Genomic DNA, 9,818 nt, shown 5'->3' with positions numbered 1-9,818 from the left:
CTTCAGCGGAAGTGTCCCTGCCTTGCACACATCGGGCGTGATGTAAGAATCGATTCCAAAAACATAAACATTATGACTCCCGTTAGTTTATCTTTCAGCTGTAAACGGGACATAGTTAACCGAGAATTATACAATGAAGGTATATTTATAGAAGAAAAATACAGTTATACATAATTATATTTCTGTTAAGAATTTTAAAACACGAGTTCATTATAGCTATGCATTAAATAATTATTTGTGTTTTCAGTCTCCCACGGTGCTATCAGAAATCGCATTCATCGAGTTACTCTGCCTCGTATAACAGACAGTTGAGGAATCGATTGTGGAATCTACTCCAGCGAATACATTGGTACTGGGTATCGGAACTTTTGATTCTGAATTTATCGTTTCTTGTCCAGCGCTTGACAAATATATTTCGTCTCATAATACAGTGAATAACTGTATGACCCATTTCACTATGCATGCTATTGATTGTTCGTTCCCTTTCGCACTTTATCTTCATGTGTTTCTGGGATCTATCGTACTTCACGAAGAGGTGGGAAAGATTGGTGCAAAGATTGCAGTAAATTGTTAATGGAAAAAATAAGTGAAAACTGTAAAGTGGACTGAAAAAAAGCTTTGCAACTTATTTTCCGTATTTTATTGGAACTACGTTCATATTTACGAACTTATATCTGTTCCAAAGCATTTGTATGTGACTACTATCATAATCTATTGTTAGCCTTTTGATTTAGTTCAATAGTGAAGACGGAGAGATAGTAGTTTTAGACCAGGTTAAAGCAGAGAGCTGAGTGACTGAAGTAAAGCTAATGTTAGGAAATCTGGTAAAAAAAAAAACGAGGTGGTTTGTGGACTGGCAGAGGATGTTATGAGAATCATATCATACAACATATTTCCCAGGCTTTCAAGTTAAACAGAATAACTAATATAATTCCTTCCATTCTGTACACACATAATACCTGAATGCCTCGTTGGTGTTGTTTGTGTTGGTGTCAAGAACGAAGATGACAGATCGGCAGGTGATCCATCTGTCCCCCCGCACCCAGGCTGGAAGAGCTTCTTGATCCGGGGTTCCATCTAATACCATAACTGCAGGACTCACTTGCCTGGATTAAACATAATATTTTCATAACTATACGCAATGAGTTAAGGTAACTTAATTATTCAAGCCATACAGCAGCTGTTTTACACTAGCTAACTTCAGGGAAATTTATTCATCAGGCAGATCCAAGCCACAGTCAGAAGAGGCGTGTCCACAAAGCATCGAAACTGGTTTTAATTTCATGTTCAAAGATGTTCTGAGTCATGTTATGCAGCCTTAACTTGCTCTTACACGTCTGTGACTATAATTTTCGTACACTCTTTCCTCGGATGTGTGTGTACTGCAATTGAAGTTACTGTTTTTGCAGTGTGGTATTTGCTATGACAAAGAAGCAACGAATGTGCACTATATATGCGAGATATTAGGCAAAATTTTTGAAACATACAAAATGCTGAATAATAGATTATGGAGAATGTGCAATGAGGCGTGCTTTAGTTTTTGTTCGTATCGCCGTTTCTAAGAAGGGAGAACATTGAGGAAAGTGAGGAACATTCAGTGATGGCCTTCACAAGCAGAAATGGCAAGACATTTGAAAGGGTGCGTGATTTGGGTCAATCGGACATAAGTATGAAGATAGAGCATTATGAGATGAAGCCGAAATTTCATTTCAATCATACAAAGCAATTTTAACTGATGATTTCGGCACGAGACATTGAAGCTTGTGCCACGACTGCTGACGCCTGAGCACAAAGGGTAACGGATGATCACATCCACTGAAATGCTTCGTTATGCAGAATCTGATGCAGACTTTCTCAGATCAATAATTCCTGGTGATGACTCGTGCATCTCTGTCTCTAGGCCTTCAGTGTGGAAGTCCCCATCATCAAAAAGACCCAAGAAAACTCGTCAATTTCGGAGCAGACGCAAAATATTAATAGTGTCATTGATCGAGATGGCAGTGTTAACCATTAGCACACTCTAAAGGGTCAGACTGAATAAGGAGTATTAATCATCATCGTCATCATCATCCGGGCTTCCTTTCCCACCCTAGGAGTAGCAATGTCCAGACAGCCCAAATTTGCCCAATCCAATGGGCCACGCTTCCATTTACTCATTGTCCAAGCTCCCGGAACCCTGGCTCTATCGGATACGCCAACAACATTCACCATGTTTTGTAGCTTCATATAAATGCATCCGATAGAGTCAGTCCAGACACTGCCGTGTTAAAAAAGGAAGGCCAGATCCCTATCATGCACTTCTCACAACATTCATCCAGCCAGCTCGATCTCTTGTCAGTTTCCTAGCCTCATCGACTTCCAAACATGCCTTTCTCACACACTCATCCACCACATCTTTCCACCTTCTCCTTGGCCTACCTCGCCTCCTTCCTCCTTCAAATTCGCTCAGATATACTATACCTGTTTCACCACTTTATTGTTATCCATTCTCTTCACATGACCATACCACCTTAGTACACGCTCTTTGGTTCTGGTGTCCACAGACTTCCTTACTCCACATCTTTCACGAAGCACATTATTTCGTATCCTATCCACCCTCTGTACTCCACTTACATTCCTCAGCAGTCCCATCTCCACTGCTCTTACCTTGACTTTTCATTTTCATGCCATACCATGGTCTCACATCCATATGTTAAAGTTGACACCAACACTCCTTCATGTAAGACTCGTGCAGCAGCAACACTCAAGCCTCTGTTTCTTATCAAGGCCTCCACTGCACCAGCTATTTTTCCTCCTAGTGTCACTCAACTTTCCACTTCTTTTGCACATTTTCTCCTCTTTTCTATCACTGTACCCAGGTATATGAACTCTCTTACCAATTCCAGTATCTCTCCATTCACTGTAACATCGCACTGGGAGTCACCTTTCTCAATAACCATTACTTTTCTTTTTTCTAAATTTACTATCAAGGCACGACGCTCACGGACCTCAGCAAAACTCTGCACTAGTCTACCAAGTTCTTGTCCGGTACTTTCAGGCAGTACTGCTTCATCAGCATACAACAAATTTCAGATATTCCACCATCACCATTCATTACCAGTGCCATCCCTCTTTCCATTACTCGTGTTTTTACTTCTCTCATCACCCTCCATATCTATATATTGAACAACCATGGGGACATCACACAGCCGTGTTGCACGCCCACACCAATCGTGAACTATTCACTTAGATGCCCATTAACCCTTACACATGCTTCACTACCATCTTAAAAATTCTTGAGGGGTATTACTTACATCTCTCTCTCTCTCTCTCTCTCTCTCTCTCTCTCTCTGTAGATATATATATATATATATATATATATATATATATATATATATATATATATATATATATATATATATATATATATACATAATCTCATCTCATCAGCCGTTTGAGTGTCCACTGCAGGACCGGCCTATCCCGACGGAAGTGGGGATGATACAGCCAATGTATCTCTACCAAGTGGCTTAGGCTGTCTGGTAGAGATTGTATGTAGGGTAAGAAGTGCTTGTAGGTGTAATTGTAGTGTTGTAGTGGCTTTGGATGTGTGTGTAGTCTATGAACCAAGTGTAATCGGCCCGTGCAAGCCGACTGGGTGCAAGCATACATTATACTCGTAGTATGCGACATTGGTTCAACCACAGCATCCCTTGTGTCAGCCAAAGCAGGATGTGGCCAGAAGAACGTTTCCAAATTTTATTACTCTGGCGGGGCGCGAACCCTCATTCTTCAGTGTAGGAAAACGCACACTTTACCACTGCACCACGGAGGTTCCATATATATATATATATATATATATATATATATATATATATATATATATATATATATATATATATACACACACACACACACACACAGAGTAATCCTCAATTATCTGGACTAAATAGAGCCAAAGGCATGTCTGGGTAGTGGCAAACTCCGGATAATGAACACTGTTTCCCTACCACACCCAGACCCTACCTACACCCACCTCCAACATATACCCAACTCATATGTACAGTACCTATGCTTAATTTAGGAGTGTTTTCCGGTCATTCAGGCATATTAAGCCATCAAAACACACACAGGCATATCAAAAGTCCTGGTAAACACCAAGAAAGCCATGCAGAAAAAACACTGAAAAACAGAAAACACCCTACCTATTCACTACTGTATGTACAGTACGCTTCCTTATTTTGGTACTGTTTCCAGGTCATTGTGGCATATTTTGGCATCAAAACATACATAGGAATATCCTAAATTATTTTCAACACCAAGGAAACCATGCAGAAAAACCAGTGAAAACCAAAAAACACTCTACCTAAACACTACTGTATTTACAGTACCCCTCCTTATTTTGGTAGTTCTTTCAGGTCATTCTGGCATATTATGGCATTAAAACATACTGTGAGAAATTTTTTACTTTGTATAAATCGTTATCCTCTGTCGGGGCACAAAGATGTACGAAATTTCTGGTAGGTCCATACTTGTCCCTAGTCTCATAGGGTTAGGTGAACCATAGCTTACACCTTAACTCACCTAACTATTACTCTTCTATCTCCTAGCTAATCCCCCCTTGAATATGCCAATTCGTAAATGTTACTTAGCTAGGTAGTGTCGGACAACAAATGACGACGAGCCTGCTTTTCTGTCAGTTGCTTGGGCTGTCAAGCGTCCTTGAGGTGCGTATGTACAAACGTGCTAGCTAGACGATGTTTAGGAGCAGAGAGATACAAACTGGTTGGCTTCTTCTCCTTCATCGGATTTGAAGGTGCCAACTATTAATTAATTACAATGTTAAATACAGTTAGCTTACATCATGATACATACAGGGCGAATCTAACTAATTATTCTTAGTTCAATAAAACTAACTCCAAATCAAATATTCCCTTCACCTATGTAAATATGTTAATCCTACATCTGCTTTTGTGTGAGGCTTCTCATCCTCTAGTCACGTCATCTAAAGTGCAGACTCAGTTTAGGTCAACGGAACTTTGCAAATGATTACATGGATTTAAAATATAGTTGTCCACAAGGGTTAAATGCAGTAGCATTTAATTTATCAATAATAAGAATGATTAAAGACAACGTAATTTCTGGGTTGTAAAAACCGCTTGAATAGTTGTTAACGATCTCAGGTTTTCCTCTGCCTTCTAACCAGGGATGACTATTTTGCACTGGGGGAAAATATTTCCCACACATACATAGGAATGTCCTAAATAATTTTCAACACCAAGAACACCCAGAAAACCAAAAAACACCCTACCTAAACACTACTCTATGTACAGTACCTCTACTATTTTTGGCACTATTTAGGGGTTATTCTGCCATACTGTGACCTCAAAATATATATATAGGAATATTGTAAATAAATTTTGGCACCAAGGAAACTACGAAAGAAACCTAAAGCTACCTGCCAAAAACATTCGCTTGGGGTACTTACCACCCAGTGCACCTCCGCCAGGCTTCGTAACCCACCACCTCCAGCAGATTGTCCCGTGTGGTCTATTAGCAAAAACTGGCTCCTAACAGATGTAAAAGAACTCGTCTTCGTCATCCTCAACCTGCTGGAGCTGGGTGATGACTGGTGATGTGTGGTGCGCTGATGGTGGCCTACCCACCTCAGGAGACTCAGAAGACAACCGCAAACTTACATCTAACATAGACTCAACGGCTGTCGACGTGCTCGGTTGCGGGCCCGAAGGTGAAGGTATGAAATGAGCTGGTGATAGTGATGATGGTGAGAATGGGCTGGCACTCATGGGGGTTTTGCAGGCTTGAAGAATGAGTCGATTCTGGTCTGACAATAGGACTGACGATTTTGCCAGAGAATTACAGCATCCCAGACTGCCTGCAGCTCCATCGTCAGGCAGAGCAGCACCAACTCCCTGTTACAATGTGGGTGCTCAACATACTCCAGCACCCCCTCCAGGTACCCACGGAGGACACTGAGATGAGGGACTGTGAACAGTTCAGTACTGTAGTACTATGATATGGCTTGGTAAAGAAATTACTGTACTGATACTGTTAATGTAATCATAGCATGTGAATGAATCTTTTTGTGTGTGTGGTGCGTGTGTGTCTCTTGGAGGCCCAGTGATTTTCGACCTTTGATAGAAAGGCGGACGGGTGCTGTCACTGAACATGTACTTGTGGATTATGGTCTGTGTTACAAGCGCGGTGGCCTCCTGTACCCATTAGCCAGGAACCATGCTCGCCATGTCCATTCAAAAATAACCATAGGATTTTCTCAAAAATATGCTCAATATGTTTCATCATCATCATCATCATCATCATCATCTGGACCTCCTTTCCCACCCAAGGGCAGGGTGAGTAGCAGCAATGTCCAGACAGCACAAACTTGCCCAATCCAAATAGGCCACACTTCCATTCACTCATCATTCAAGCCCCCGGAATCCTGGTTGTACCGGATACGCCAAAAAACATTCACCACATTCTGTGGCTTCACACGAACGTATCCAGTTGAGTCAATCCAGATGCTGCCATGCTCACAAGGGGCGCCAAATTCCCTGATCATGCATTTCTCCTCACAACATTCATGCACCCAACTCAATCTCTTGTCAGTTCCCTAGCATCACCAACTTCCAAACCTCTTTTCCTCAAACACTCATCCACCATATATCTCCACGTTCTCCTTGGCCTACCTCGCCTCCTCCCTCCTTCAAATTCGCTCAGGTAACCTTTTTCACCACTCTATTGTTATCAATTCTTTCCAAATGACCATACCCTCTCAGGACACTCTCTTCGATTCTGGTATCCACCGTCTTCCTCACTCCACGCCTTTCACGAATCACACTATTTCGTATCCTATCCACCCTCTGTACTCCACATACATTCCTCAACAGTCCCATCTCCACTGCTCTTACTCTTGACTTTTCATTTTCATGCCACACCATAGTGTCACACCCATATGTTAGAGTTGGCACTAACACTCCCTCATGTAAGCCTCGTGCAGCCGCAACACTCAAGCCTCTGTTTCTTATCAAGGCCTTCATTGCACCAGTTACTTTTCTTCCTTGTGTCACTCTAATTTCCACTTCCTTTGCACATTTTCCTCTCTTTTCTATCAATGTACCCAAGTATTGGAACTCTCACCAATTCTAGTCTCTCTCCATTCACTGTGACATCACACTGGGAGTCACCTTCTCTCTCAGTAACCATCACTTTACTCTTCTTTACATTTACTCTCAAGGCACGACGCTCACAGACATCAGCAAAACTATGCACTAGCCTACCAAGTTCCTGTCCGGTACCTGCAAGCAGTACTGCATCATCAGCATACAACAAATTTGATATATTGAATCCATCACCATTCATTACCAACGCCATACCTCTCCCCATTACTCGTGTTTTCACTTCTCTCATCACCCCATCCATATATATATACTGAACAACCATGGGGACATCACACAATCTTGTCGCACGCCCACACGGATCTAGAACCATTCACTTAGATGCCCATTAACCCTTACACATGCTTCGCTACCATCATAAAAACTCTTGACAGCACTTAGCAGCTTACCATCTACACAATACATGTGCAAAACTTTCCACAATCTCTCTCTGTCTACTTTGTCGTATGCTTTTTCCGGATCCATGAATGCCATAAACATCTTATGGTCGTTCTCACAAGCCTTCTCTGCTATCTGTCTCACTACAAATACTTGATCCACACATCCTCTGCCACTCCCATGCAAAATTACATAGGTTAAATGTATTTTACCTTACCAAACCTAACCTACTACAATACAGCTGCTTGGCAAAGGTAGGTGACCATGGCATTGAAGCGAATGCCTATACCGAATGGAAGTGTACTGTACAGTATGTACTGTACATACACGCATACAGTACTGTACTGTGTACTGTACAATGCTGTAGTACCATCTTATGAATTGATACAGAAGTTACTGTACTGATACTCTTATTATCATCGTAGTGTGTGAAGGAATTTCTTTGGGTGTGTGGTGCGTGTGTGTCTCCCGGTGGCTGCACGCTTTTCGACCTTCAGTAGAGCTGCAGAAGGGCACTGTCACCGAACATGTACTCATGGCTTGTGGCCTCTGTTACAAACGGGGTGGCAGTGAGGAAAGAGTTAACCTGGACATAGGGTGAGGATGCATACAAACGTTTTGACACCCCCTTACGATTTTACAGGCATATTACTCAGGTGCAGGACGTTCAATAGGAGTGATTGGAGGAGTATATGACTTTGACCATTCAGTACATGGGCAGATGAACATTTTAGCTGTGGTTGTAGGTTACGGATTTATGCCACTCCCGGCTCGAGGCCAGGGGTCATGATACCGAATGTTTGAACATCTCGGCTGGCCGGACGAAGTTCTCGGCCTCTTTTACGTCTGGATAATAGCAAGGAAATTCAGATAATGATTTCACAGAGCCAAGGCACAGCGTCCAAATAATGAAAACGTCCGGACGATTAACGTCCAGATAACTTGGGGATAACTGTATATATATATATATATATATATATATATATATATATATATATATATATATATATATATATATATATATCTGTCTATGTATCTATAGATAGATAGATAGATAGACATATAGATATAGATCTGTCTATCTATCTATCTATCTATCTATCTATCTATCTATCTATATATATATATATATATATATATATATATATATCCAGACGACTTTATCCCGTCTGGGGTGGCCACAAACAAATCGCCTCCATGTTGTTCTGTCCCCTGCCATTTCACTGCCTCCCCCCAGCTCACACCCCCCTGTCTCATATACCTCTCCACTCCAGCCCTCCATCCCATCAGTGGCCTCCCCCTGCCTCTCCCTCCTTCACCTCAATAACATACACTCTCCTCCTCAGTCGCTCACTCTCCATCCTCTCCACATGGCCAAACCACCTCAGTGTGGTTCCCCTGATGCTTCCTATCATATACACATCCACACCATAAAGTTCCTTCACTTCCTCATTTGTCAGTCTGTCTTTCCATGTCACTCCACATACTCCTCTTTAACTCATTTCCACTGCTCTCAGTCTTTTTTCTATCCTTCCAAGAAGGTCTAAGCTTCACTTCTGTACCTTAGGGTTAGTATCACAAAACTGTCATGTAGTAACTTTTTCACTTCCATGCTCACATCCCTGTTTCTTATCACTGCTTTCAACGAACCAGCAAATTTTAATCCTTGTTGTACCCTTTCAAGCACTTCGCCCTCTAAACTTCCATCATTATTCATTACACTACCAAAGTACTTAAATGCACTAACATTTTCCAATTTCTCCTCATCCAACCTCAGTGTACATTAACTGACTTCACTTCTCTCGAATACCATAAATTTACTCGTCCCTACGTTCACCTTTAGATTCTATTTCTCACACACTATCCCAGACTCATCTACCAAGCCTTGTAACTCCCCTTCGTCTTCACTTAGCAACACAGCATCATTTGCAAGCAACAGAACAGGGAGTTTCAAACACTGCCCTCTCTCACTAGGGCCGCTCCAACATCCACTGCCCTACCTTGTATCTCTTTTATAACCCCAGCCATATACAGATTGAACAACCATGGAGAGATGACACATCCCTGTTTCAATCGAACCTCAAATAGAAAAATTCACTCAGTTCACTATCAACACGCACTGCAGCCTTAGCACCCTCATACATAATCTTCACGGCATTCAACATCTTCCCATCTACTCCATATATACCCGATCTACACAGCGTTTTCCCTTCATAAAACCTCCCTGTTCTTCTTGTAATTCCTCTCTTATTTCTCAAACTC

Source organism: Coenobita brevimanus, chromosome 40, assembly GCF_032717465.1.
Source record: "Coenobita brevimanus isolate Jiangsu-jjx chromosome 40, ASM3271746v2, whole genome shotgun sequence".
In the NCBI taxonomy this organism is placed as follows: Eukaryota; Metazoa; Arthropoda; class Malacostraca; order Decapoda; family Coenobitidae; genus Coenobita; species Coenobita brevimanus.
Note: the sequence above shows the minus strand (reverse complement) of the source record.